The sequence below is a fragment of the Pteronotus mesoamericanus genome, unplaced genomic scaffold, assembly GCF_021234165.1.
Source record: "Pteronotus mesoamericanus isolate MK-2021 breed Mesoamerican mustached bat unplaced genomic scaffold, CSHL_Meso_final contig_20, whole genome shotgun sequence".
NCBI classification, from domain to species: domain Eukaryota; kingdom Metazoa; phylum Chordata; class Mammalia; order Chiroptera; family Mormoopidae; genus Pteronotus; species Pteronotus mesoamericanus.
In genome coordinates, this window is record NW_026555085.1 from 5244370 (window position 1) to 5256642 (window position 12273).

Below are 12273 nucleotides of genomic sequence, written 5' to 3' on the forward strand. Positions count from 1 at the left end.
ACATCAGTCTTTTCCCCCACAGAAATGACATTGCCAAAAACTCTCCCTGTTGATGCCTGAAATTACTCCAGCAGTTTATTCATATATTACACAGCTTCTTTAAGTGCATGCTTTAAACCCAAGTTCTCCAGAAGGGGCAATGGGGAGAAATGGGAACTCACAGTGGAGGTGGGGGAACTGAAGCCAGAATAGGAGTAAAAGATGGGGTAGGAGAGAAAGGGTTAACATTTTCCCAGGGTCAGCCAGGGGGCAGTATTTCACGATCTTTATCACGAATATATCATTACTGACTAGGCAAAGTTAAAAGTTGAGGGGAGTAGAATGATGATGTGAGAGATATACCCTCCTTCTCTTTGGGGTCTTAGTTAATAACTGATTTTTGTTTAATGATTTACAGAATGCTTCTACATGGCGAATCCATATGCTCTGCACACAATCCTACCTGTTCAGCCGGCAAGGTAGATGTTTTGGACCATTTAATAGACAAGCAAACTGGGGATCAGAAAGATTAGGGGGAGTTTACCAAAAGTCACCATGGCAAGCAAGGTCTTGACTCTTGATCATATATTTTTTCTTAAGTTGCACCACCTCCCTAACTCTGGCTGAGAAGCTGTATAAAGAAGAAAACACAACTAACATGTTATGGTATAGTAAGTACCAGAGCTGGTGGGCCAAACAAGAAGTGCTGCTAGTGGTCAGACAAAGGGTAAGAGAGCTTCCAGATGTTCATTCCAGGTCAGGTTGTCCAAATACAGCCTTTAGCCAGATCCTAGGCAAGACTGGGTCACTGAGTTGGTCTTTGGAAATGGGTCTCTTGTTTAGCTTGGCTCCCTCTCAACCCAGACCCTCTTTAAACTCTCCTAATGGGCGAAATTGGACTTCCCACAAACATCTATTGTTTAGAGGGAATGCTCCTCCTGAGTAACTTAACAACTTTACCTTACTAAAGTGCACATATCTCAAAAGACCTGCAGGTAAGTATTCCTCAAGCCACCCAAGAACAGAAGTAAAAGCCCCATGGCTCTCACAGGACAGTGAGCCCAAAGCTGTCCATCACAGGTTCCCCTTTTATATTAAGATGTCCTATGACTTTTACCTTCCATTCATAGTATATCCATGTTTGTTTTAATACTAAGTCTATTTGTTCTCTGCAAATTTTTGAGAATTCTTATTTCAGAAGGAAGGGCTTCCAATAATCGCTGGTGCACCTCTGTGTATCCCTGTGGGTACATACACCCCAGTTTGAGAAGCAGTCTAACCTAACATGAAGCTAGAATTTTCCTACTTCTCAACTGGTTCCCCACATGTGTGAGCTTTAACCCAAACCCAAAAGTATGATTTATTCTCATTTGTTAAATGTTATCTTGGGTACACCATCCCACCAAAGCAAACTATACAGAAAGACATTCTGAAAGAGGAGTGGATAAAGTCAAAGATGTAAGAGAAATACTCTTAGGTGGTCACAAGAGGTGCAGAACCACATAATTGAAGGGGAATCCTACATATGGATCTGCTAGCTTTGTGAAATAAAACAGAGTAACAGAAGCAAAAAACACCTCACTTTGCAAAGAAGCATCTCAGGCTCAGTGAGGTTAAATGACTTGGCTGAGGTCATCACCAGCTTATGGAAAATTCAGGACTAGAACCCATATCACAGCCTGTTTGTTTCATAACATATAGAGCTAAGCATGAAGAAAAGCTAATACTGTAAATAAATATTTACATTTCTTAAAGAAAAATGTAAATGATAGGCCATGGAACGGAAAAAGTCAGAGATGGAGAACCTGAGACTACAAGTGCCGGAGGGTGTACTGGACGAGAGACAGTCAACTGCAGTGGTAGGGACTCATAAATACAGGGCAGAGCATTAAAATGGAACCACTTGGAGTCATTTAAACTGGGACTGACTTCATTATAGCCTCTCTATGGCACAGAACTGCATGTCAAAACTGTTCGTTTTAGTCCTGTGACAAATGTGTTTTCTTCACAGAACCCAAGAGCAGTGTGAGAAAGGTTGAGGTAACCTGGGGGGAATCTGGATGTAGCCCTTTGAAGCTCAGCGTGGTGTGGTGGATAGGGAAACCATTGCAAATCTTTAGGGAGAGGGGCTCCCAGAGAGGACAAAGAAGATTCTGGCACCAGCATTGACTGCGTGCTTGTCCAGCCACACCTCATTCCACCACAGGCTCCTTTCTGTGCTGCGGTCCCTCCCTGCCAGCTAGGGTGCTTCTCCCTCCTCTAACGCTCCTTCCGCTCACCGATTCCCTCTTATTCTTCAGGTCTAGCTTATAAGACCTAACTTCCTCAGAGATGCTTCTATGGCCCTCCATTAGCTTCTCTCAACACCCTCTACTTTCTCTTCATAGCACCCACTACAGTGTGTATGTTTGGTTGTATAACCAACCTTTCTTGAGTGTCTTAGCCCCCGGGAGACTGTAAGCTTTCTGAGAACAGACACTATACATTTCATTCACCACGCAGTGCCTGGAACATAGAAGGTACACAATTGATAAGTGTAGCTTGAACTAATAGAAACAAACAGGGGAAGCAGCAAACCCGGAGGAGCGAGTGACGTAGGAGGGGCCACTGCCCGGGACACACCCAAGTAGTCAGGCAAAGTGTGTCTCTCTGGACCCAGTTTCGGTTCCCAGTGTCTTCCTCTTCTTTGTCTCATAGACGTGTGTCCTCTCTTTGCATCTCCCCTCTGTTCTTAGCTTCCTGAGAGTCTTTAAATCGGCAAAGACAACATCCTTGAGGAAAGGAAAGAGGCTTTTTTTAGGGTCCTGTGACAGGAGGGTCCCCTCTCTGAGCCAGGAGGGGGCAGCAGGGGGCAGTGCACCCTGGGAGAGTAACTTACAGAGGCAGATTCCTGCTGAGGGAGCCTCAGAGACTCAGTGACTCGCCCTCCCTCAAGCCAGGGTCAGCAGCAGCCCAAAGCCACAAACACTGGCTTTAAAAGTCCTCCTAAGAGCTGCATCTTTCGAGTCCCCAAAACAATCGCGCCTTGTACCTCAGGACACGGTACAAGTTACATACTTAAAGCAGTTTCCACAGAACCACATTCAGTTGGTTTTAAACTCTGGGGAAAGCTGGCAGCCTCTTTGTGGGTTTTTAAAAAAAACTAGTTAGAGGGACAATTAAACCTTTATGGGCCCCAGAATATACCTATGCAGACATAAATAAGGATCATTCTTCATCACCAGGGAGAATCCACTTTCTGGCAACAGACATTTTCCTGCCATTGCAGGACAAAGTTGAGCTTAGGTCTGAGAGGCTTTATGGTTAAGGCAGGTGATGGGGGTCTGCGTGAGCAGTTAGAACTTTGACCCCAAGTGTGGCACAGGCCTTTTCTCAGAATGGACAGATCGCTGGCCTAGGGCCTAGCTGGCCTTTAATAAATCACGGACTCCCAATGCCTTCCCAGAAAGCTGCCCAGAAACTCACCTTTCTCCTCCCTCCTGGTGTTACTTTGGGCGAAAATGGTCCATTTGTCAGAGTTATGACTCCTTTATTCACTTTACAACACAATACAATGCTTTCACGTATTTACAGTGCAATGTCCTTGAATGGTCGGGATGATTCTTTTTTCAATGCAATAATATCACTCAATGCACCAGGGGGCTCTCTTCTTAAAGGAACCTTTGACTAAACTCTGGTTAAGAGAATCAATCTTTTGTGAGATCGTCGGCCACCAACTTGTTTCCCAAATCTGAGTTTTCGCACAGGAGGCCTCCTTGTACCAGGCCCACCGCAGATGGCAGCGCGCGCTTTCTCTGTCTTTCCGACTGTAGCAGGGACAGGCTTTTCCTGCATATACATAGTTAGGGATGAAGGAATCTCAAACACTTGAGAAATGAATCAGTCTCAATCATTCCTGTCATCCAGAATTCTCTAGAACGACTAGCCTACAGCATAGTGACTTCCTGACAAGAATCCAGCTGCTTAGATTTGAGGACCAGTCTACTGAAGTCAGTTTCAAAAGAAATGCAGAGAACAGCGTTTAAAAAAAATTATTATAGTTTTGTTGTGGTGGTGGTGGTAAAATACATAGCATAATATTTATCATTCTAACCATCTGTAAGTCTACAATTCAGCATCATTAAATAAATCAAATTCACAATATTGTGTAACCATCACCACTATCTATACTCCAAACCTTCCATCACCCCCAATAAAAACTCTGTATCCATTAAACAACACCCACTTCCCAACCTCTATTCTACTTTTTGTCTGTGAACAGAGAACATTTTTAAACTCCAGTTTGACGTCAGGTTTTTTTCCTTCCCGAGGCTGGTGGGAGAGCCACCCTCTCTTCACCTTGCAGGCTCTGGCCCAGCGGCCTCCCCAGACCCTCTCCGTGGACTCTGTCCACGAGATAAGTGGACAAAGCTCATTTGGATGGTGGAGCTGCAGCTCCAGAGGGAACAAAAGGAGGTCACTGGGTCGGAGTCTCTGTTACGAGCTCAGGAATGGCAAGAATGTCCTGACTTCAGTGGTCTGAGGAAGCAGGGACAGGATGAGCTAGATGGCTGTTCTGGGGTCCGCAGCCTGCGTGCCCCAGTCAGTGCCCGTCAGCTACAGAGTTCCTACCTGAGCTGGGCCAGGGCCCAGAGAGATGGGAACGCAGGAGGAGGCCTGCACAGCTCCCTTGGGCACCTCGAATTCCACGCTACAAAAAATTCTCACACTTTTTGAAAAACACTAGCTAAGCCCTCACAATCCCTGTGGCATTTGCATCTCTTGTAACCATTTGTGGCCGACATATTGATGCTCAGAATGACTCACATCCTTCAGTTAGGGTTTTACTTTGCTCACAAGGCTTGGAAACTCTCAAAGAAGCTAGCTAGCCTCCCCGCCTCTGCTCCCTCTGCCGCCCCTGTCAAATGCACGACTCAGGATAACTGGAGACTTGGCTGATGAAAACTGATTTCTAATTGTTTCAAGAACTGCCTGGAGACCGCCCCCCCCCGCCCCAGTCTCGCCTCCCCAACCCAAGTCTGTGAGCCCGCTGGAGCCCTCAGAACAGCTGGGACAGAGAAACAGTGAGCCATGGGGCAATGGAAGGGCAACACCTCAGAAACAGGAAGACTGAATTCCTCCTGCTGCCATGTGCTGGTGACAGTGGGCAAGTCACTTCACAGCTCAGACCTTGTTTCCCTCAAGCTGGGTAGGGGTGCCCTCCAACTGCAAGAACGGTAGGAAGCCAAGAGAGGACAGACTTTCTGACATCTGCAATTCTTGAAAGAGGAAACAAAGCCCTTGCTTTCCCATTGGTGCTGACATTACCAGACAGGATGGCTACAGGGAGGCAGGGAGGAAAATGTACCCACAAAGCAGGTGGGTACATTTAAGGACAAGTTTAGATTAAAGTTTTGGTTGGTTCTTTATGAGGAAATATTGAGCAGACAGGCAGAAGTAAGCAGCTGGAATTAAGGGGAGAAATTGAGACTAAGTAAGAATAGACTTGGGAGTCATGACTGATAGATAAAATAGCAATAATAAGCCCTGGCTGGTGTGGTTCAGTGGATTGAGCACTGGCCTGCGAACCAAAGGGTCACTGGTTCGATCCCAGTCAGGACATATGCCTGGGTTGTGAGCCAGGTCCCCAATAATGGGTGTGCGGGAGGCAACCGCACATTGATGTTCCTCTCCCTCTCTTTCTCCATCCCTTCCCCTCTGTCTAAAAAGAAATAAATAAAATATTTTTTAAAAAATAGCAATAATAATACCAGTCGACACATACCAAGTTCTTGCCATGTGTCAGGCCCTTGGGAGCACTTCACATAGACGTGCTGCTGCCATTCTCACAACAACCCTACAACAAAGATGTGTTTTTGTTAATCGTCACCCAAGGATACGTTCCTTGATTTTTAGGAAGAAAGGAAGTGAGCAGGGGGCGGGGGGCGGGGCGGACAGAGACAGAGAGAGACATCACGTGAGAGAGAATCATCAACTGGCCACTTCCTGCACATGCCCTGACCAGGGACTGAGCCTGCAACCTTTTTGGTGTCCAGGATGATGTTCCAACCAACTGAGCCAGCCAGTCAAAGCCAAAGATGTTGTTTTTACAACCAGTTTACAGATGAGGAGAACTGAAGTATCCTGTCCAAGATCACACAGTGAGTACGTGATAAGACAGGGACTTGAACCCAGGGAGTCTGACCTCAGAGCCCTTGGCCAGTCTTTCATATCGCCTCCTGAGAAAATGGAAGTGGAGGAACACAGAAGGAAAGCAATCCAGGTGGCGAATAGAGTCTTGACAAATACCCATGAATAGTGCTCTTATTCTCAATCAACTGTGACCTAAAATAAGAGTCTAAGAAGATGTGGGTCAAAAAGAAACACAACTATCCGGGTGTGTCTACTAATACTGTCAATCAGACTGGCTCCACACATGCTAAATAATAATGATTACTCACTATGTGCCAGGCACATAGGAATAAGGGGTATCACATATATTATTTCATTTAATCCTCTCACAAATCCTACAATGGAGGTACTGTAGTGCCCATTTTCAGGAGAGGAAGCTGAGGTTCCAAGCGCTTAAGGGACTTTCCCTCCTGGTACTCTCAGGGCCAGAAACCTAGGCGTTTCTGAAGCAGCCTAAGGGTCGCCTCCCCCAGCCAGTCTTTCGTAATTGCCGCTCAATGTTCATGTAGTAAATACGCCGGACATTTCTGTTATGTTTTTTATAAGGTTTTCCCCTTGAATTAGTTTGTAGTTGAAATCAGTATTTGAAGTCAATGCTTCTGGAAGTCACTAAAGAGTTATCCACTACCTTAAACCAATGTTAAAGTTTACTATGTGCATATTCGAGTTAACTTAGCCCAACTAGAATAAAGCAGTGCCTCCAATTTTTGGTCCCTGAGTCACATCTGATGAAGCCTGATTGGCCTGAGAGAAATCCCATCAAGCTGAGGTCAGCTAGAGGCTTTTGACCATTCTTTACTCTGCTTCCTCACACTTCCTTCAGAAGCGGGGAGTCTTACCTCTGGAATTTGTCCTGCCATTATGGGAGACTGGGAACTGTTCTGGCAGCCATCTAACTAACAGCCTCACTACAGGGAATCCCTGAAGCCCAGCCCCATGCCTGAGGTTCCCCAGCATCAAGCACCGCAGTCTTAATATTTAAGTCAGTTTGGTGGGATGCTGGCAGCCCCCAACTCCCACTGGAATGTAAGCAGCATGAAGACACAGACCAGATCTGTATCCTTCACTGCTGCTTCCCAGCCCTACTACCGAGTTAGAAACGGAGAGAGAACTCCTCATATCTCTGAATGAATGAATCAGAAAAGCACTGAATGAACCTAATCTCATAGACTAGGAGGATGGGATAGCTGAAAAACACTTTTAAAATCATCTAATCAAGTCTTTTCCCTTTCTCTTCTACCCTAATGAGATGAGAAGACCTGCTGTGTTAGGAAAGTTAATAGCAGTTATCCCTCTAGTCAGGGCAGACGCCCTCTTGTGCTGTGGGAGGATCTTCGGTCTAGAAGCAAGCATCCCAGAGGGTTCTGATGCCGTGTCCAGTCCAAGGTGGAGAACAGGACACCAGGAAGGATTCGGCCCCCAGGCTAAATAAAACTAGCATCAGTTGATGATAGAAATAGGGACTTGGTAAGAAAAAGACACAAATTTTTAAATTAAGAATTTTTATTTTTATTTTATTTTTAAATTATATTTTCTTGATTACGCTATTACAGTTGTCCTGACTTTGCCCCCTTTACCCCCCCACCCAGCTCCTCCCACCCCCTCAGGCGATCCCCCCACCATTGTTCATGTCCTAGGGTCATGCATATATGTTCTTTGGCTACTCCATTTCCTATGCTGTACATACCATGACATTCTGTAATTTCTTACTCTCCTCACCTCTTCATCCGTTCTCCCTCACAGCCCTCCTATCTGGTAACCATCCTAATGTTTTCCATATCCATGATTCTGTCTGTTCTTGTTTTCTTTGTTTTTTAGATTCAAATGTTGAAAGATATGTGTTTATATCCATTTTATAGTTCATAGTTTTGATCTTCTTTTTCTTAAATAAGTCCCTTTAATATTCCATATAATAATGTTTTGGTGATGATGAACTCCTTCAGTTTTTTTCTTGCCTGGGAAGCTTTTTATCTGCCCTTCTATTCTAAATCATAGCTTTGCTGGGTAGAACAATCTTGGCTGTAGGTCCCTGCTTTTCATGACTTTGAATATTTCTTGCCAATCCCTTCTAGCCTGCAAAGCTTCTTTTGAGAAATCAGCTGATAGTCTTATGGGAACTCCCATTTAGGTAAGTAACTTCTTTTCTTTTGCTGCTTTTAAGATTCTCTCTTTATCTTTAACCTTTGGCATTTTAATTATGATGTGCCTTGGAGTGAGATTCTTTGCATCCGTCTTGTTTGGGACTCCCTGTGCTTCCTGGACTTGCATATCTATTTCCTTCATCAAATTAGGGAAGTTTTCTTTCACTATTTTTTCAAATAGACTTCCAATTTCTTGCTCTTCCTCTTCTCCTTCTGGCGCCCCTATAATACAAATGTTGGAACGCTTGAAGTTGTCTGAGGCTACTTATACTATCCTAATTTTTTTGGATTCTTTTTTCTTCCTGGTGTTCTGATTGTTTTTTGCTTCCATATGTTTCAAATCATTGATTTGATTCTTAGCTTCATTCACAGTACTGTTGTTTCCCTGTAAATTGTTCTTTATTTCAATTAATATATCCTTCATTTCTGACTGGATCTTTTTTATGCTATTGAGGTCCTAACTAAGTCCCTTGAGCATCTTTATAAGCAGTGTTTTGAACTCTGCATCTGATAGATTGCTTATCTCCATTTTGTTTAGCTCTTTTTCTGGAGTTTTTATCTGTTCTTTCATGTGGTCCACTTCTTTTCCTTTTCCTTTTTTTTTTTAGGGATGGAACTGCCTTTAAAAAAAAATCTATATGTATTTTATTGATTATGCTATTCCAGCTGTCCCATTTTTTCTCCCTTTTATTTCCCTCCATGCTGCACCCCCCCGCCCCGCACCAGCATCCCCCCCACCCCTTAGTTCACGTCCAGGGTTGTACATATAAGTTCTTTGGCTTCTCCATTTCCTATACTATTCTTAACCTCCCCCTGTCTATTTTATACCTACTATCTATGCTTATTCCCTGTATCTTTCCCCCAATTCTCCCCCCCCCACCTCTGATCTTCATTTCTGTGATTCTGTTCCTGTTCTAGTTGTTTGCTTAGTTTGTTTTTGTTTTTGTTTCTTTTTTTAGGTTCATTTGTTGATAGTTGTGAGTTTGTTGTCATTTTACTGTTCATAGTTTATGATCTTCTTTTTCTTGGATAAGTCCCTTTAACTTTTCATATAATAAGGGCTCGGTGATGATAAATTCCTTTAACTCGACCTTATGTGGGAAGCACTTTATCTGCCCTTCCATTCTAAATGATAGCTTTGCTGGAGAGAGTATCTTGGATGGAGGTCCTTGTCTTCCATGACTTTGAATACTTCTCTGCTGCCCCTTCTTGCCTGCAAGGTTGCTTTTGAGAAATCAGCTGATAGTCTTCTGGGAACTCCTTTGCAGATAACTGTCTCCTTTGCTCTTGCTGCTTTTAAGATTCTCTCCTTGTCTTTAATCTTGGGTAATGTAATTATGATGCACCTTGGTGTGTGCCTCCTTGGGTCCAACTTCTTTGGGACCCTCTGAGCTTCCTGGGTCTCCTGGAAGTCTATATCCTTGGCCCGATTGGGGAAGTTTTCCTTCATAACTTTTTCAAATAAGTTTTCAATTTCTTGCTCCTCCTCTTCTCCTTCTGGCACCCCCATGATTCGGATGTTGGAACGTTTAAAGTTGTCCCAGAAGTTCCTAAGCCTCTCCTCATTGTTTTGAATTCTTATTTGTTCATTCTGTTCTGGTTGAATGATTATCTCTTCTTTCTGCTCCAAATTGTTGATTTGAGTCCCGGTTTCCTTCCCTTCACTGTTGATCCCTCGTATATTTTTCTTTATTTCACTTTACATAGCCCCACACTTTTTTCTCCATTTTGCGACCATGCACAACCGTTTCTGCGAGCATCCTCATTACCAGTGTTTTGAATTGTACATCTGATAGGTTGGCTATCTGTTCCTCGCTTAGTTCTATTTTTGGAGCTTTGATCTGCTCTTTCATTTGGGCCATTTTTCTTTGCCTTGGCACACTTGTTATGTTGTAAGGGGCAGAGTCTTAGGTATTCACCAAGGCAGGGCAACCTACTTCACTGCGTTGTGGTGCTATATGTGGGGGAGTGGAGAACACTGCCGCTTGCTCAGCTCTTGCCATACTTTCAGTCACTTTCCCTGCTACCCACAAGCAAATTGGGCTCTTCTGGTGCTGATTCCCAGGTAGGTAGGTTTGTGTATGTTCTAGGACCCCATGGGTCCCTCCTACAGATTCTCTTGTGAGGCTGGGAGTTTCTCCTGCTGCCACAACCCCTACAAGTTTTTACAGCCAGAGGTTTTAAAGTTTTATTTCCCCACACTGGAACGCTGGGTTGCACAGTCTGTCTTGCTCCCCCATTGTTCCTCCCAGTATATGCTCATGTAAATGTGGGAACTCCCAGTCCACCAGCTACCACCTCGCCCACCTGGTCGCCCCGCAGCCATCTTGCTGTGCATCCTCTCCACCCCAGTTGCCCATGTCTGCTGCTCCTACCAGTCTAGATAAATGTTTCTTCTTTAACTTGGTTGTTGGACTTCCACACAGTTTGATTTTCTGGCAGTTCTTGTTGTTTTTTGTTTTTAAATTGGTTGTTGACCTTCTTTTGGTTGTGTGAGGAAGCAAAGTGTATCTACCTACGCCTCCATCTTGGCCGGAAGTCCAGATCATTTACTTTTAATGTGATTATTGTTATGGCTAAGTTTAAATCCATCATCTTGCTATTTTTTTACATTTGCTTCACTTTTATTACTTTTTTTTTCTTTTTCTGTCTTCTTTTGGATTATTTCTTTATGATCCCATTTTTATTTCCTCTGTTCGCTTACTAGCTATAATTCTTTGTTTTGTTATTTTAGTGGTTGCGTTAGGGTTAATTGATATTGTACCACTTCACATATTGTGTAAGAATCTTAGTGTAGTATACATCTACTTCTCCCCTGGCTGCTTTTATGAAAATGGTTTTTATTACCAATCATTTATTTATTGCCAGTTTTTAAAAACTTTTATTAGTATTCATTTTATGCTGAATTTACTCCTGGGCCATACAGTTTTTTTTTTTTTTTTTTTTTTCAGTTTCTCCTGGGATATCTTCTTCTGTGCAAACTCCTCTTCTGATTTAGGAACAATCTGTGCCTTTTCAGTAAGATCATCTCAGTGTGGCAGAAAGAACTCATGTGTGGGTTAATCCTCCCATGAGCTCTGTAAGTTCTATGCTGCACATTGGTAGCTTTGTTCACCTGGATGTGCTCAATGACCAGAGAATCTACATCTAAACCTTGAGTTCAGCATTACTCTCTGCATTTTTAAGCAAGTGCAGCAAAAATTCAGCACTAAATTTGGGCCACAGACCCTGTCTCCAGTCTCACTGTTTGTCCTGGGCACACCTACCAACTCCACCATTGTAATGACAGAGTGGCATACATTGCTTCTGTAAAGTGACATCCTTCAGATACTTGATGGCCTGGGCAGTCTCAGGATGTTCTTAAAGTGAACACGAAGATTTGAACCACTTGATTTGCATGATTTTGTTGGGTTTTTCTGGGTCAAATAAATAGCAAACCATTTTCAGAGGTCACCTGGCTGCTTTTGGGAAGAGCTATTTATTGCCACTTTTTTGTTAATTTAAAAAATATGTTTATTGATTTTAGAGAGAGAGGAAGGAAGAGAGAGAGTGAGAGAAACATCAATGTGAGGAACATCTACAGACCAACCTCTACACGTTCCCTGACCAGGGATTGAACCCGCAACCCAGGCATGTGCTCTGACCAGGAATCAAACACCCTACCCCTTGGTGCATGGGAAGATGCTCTAGCCAGCTGAGCCACACCAGCCAGGACTCCTCCTGGCTGCTTTTGTTGTTGTACTTTTTACTTATACAAATGTAATAAACCACATAATATATAATTTTTTTTTTTTGGTTTAAGTAGAAAGCTATCTCTTTTTTTAAGTGATACAGTCTGAAAAAGGCTATGTGCTTACCTTTTCTAGTGTTCTTCATTCCTTTGGGTATATCCATGTTTCTATCATTGATATCCGTGTTTGATATCATTTTCCTTCTGCCTGAAGGACTTCCTTGAATATTTCTTACAGTGCATTTGTGCTGG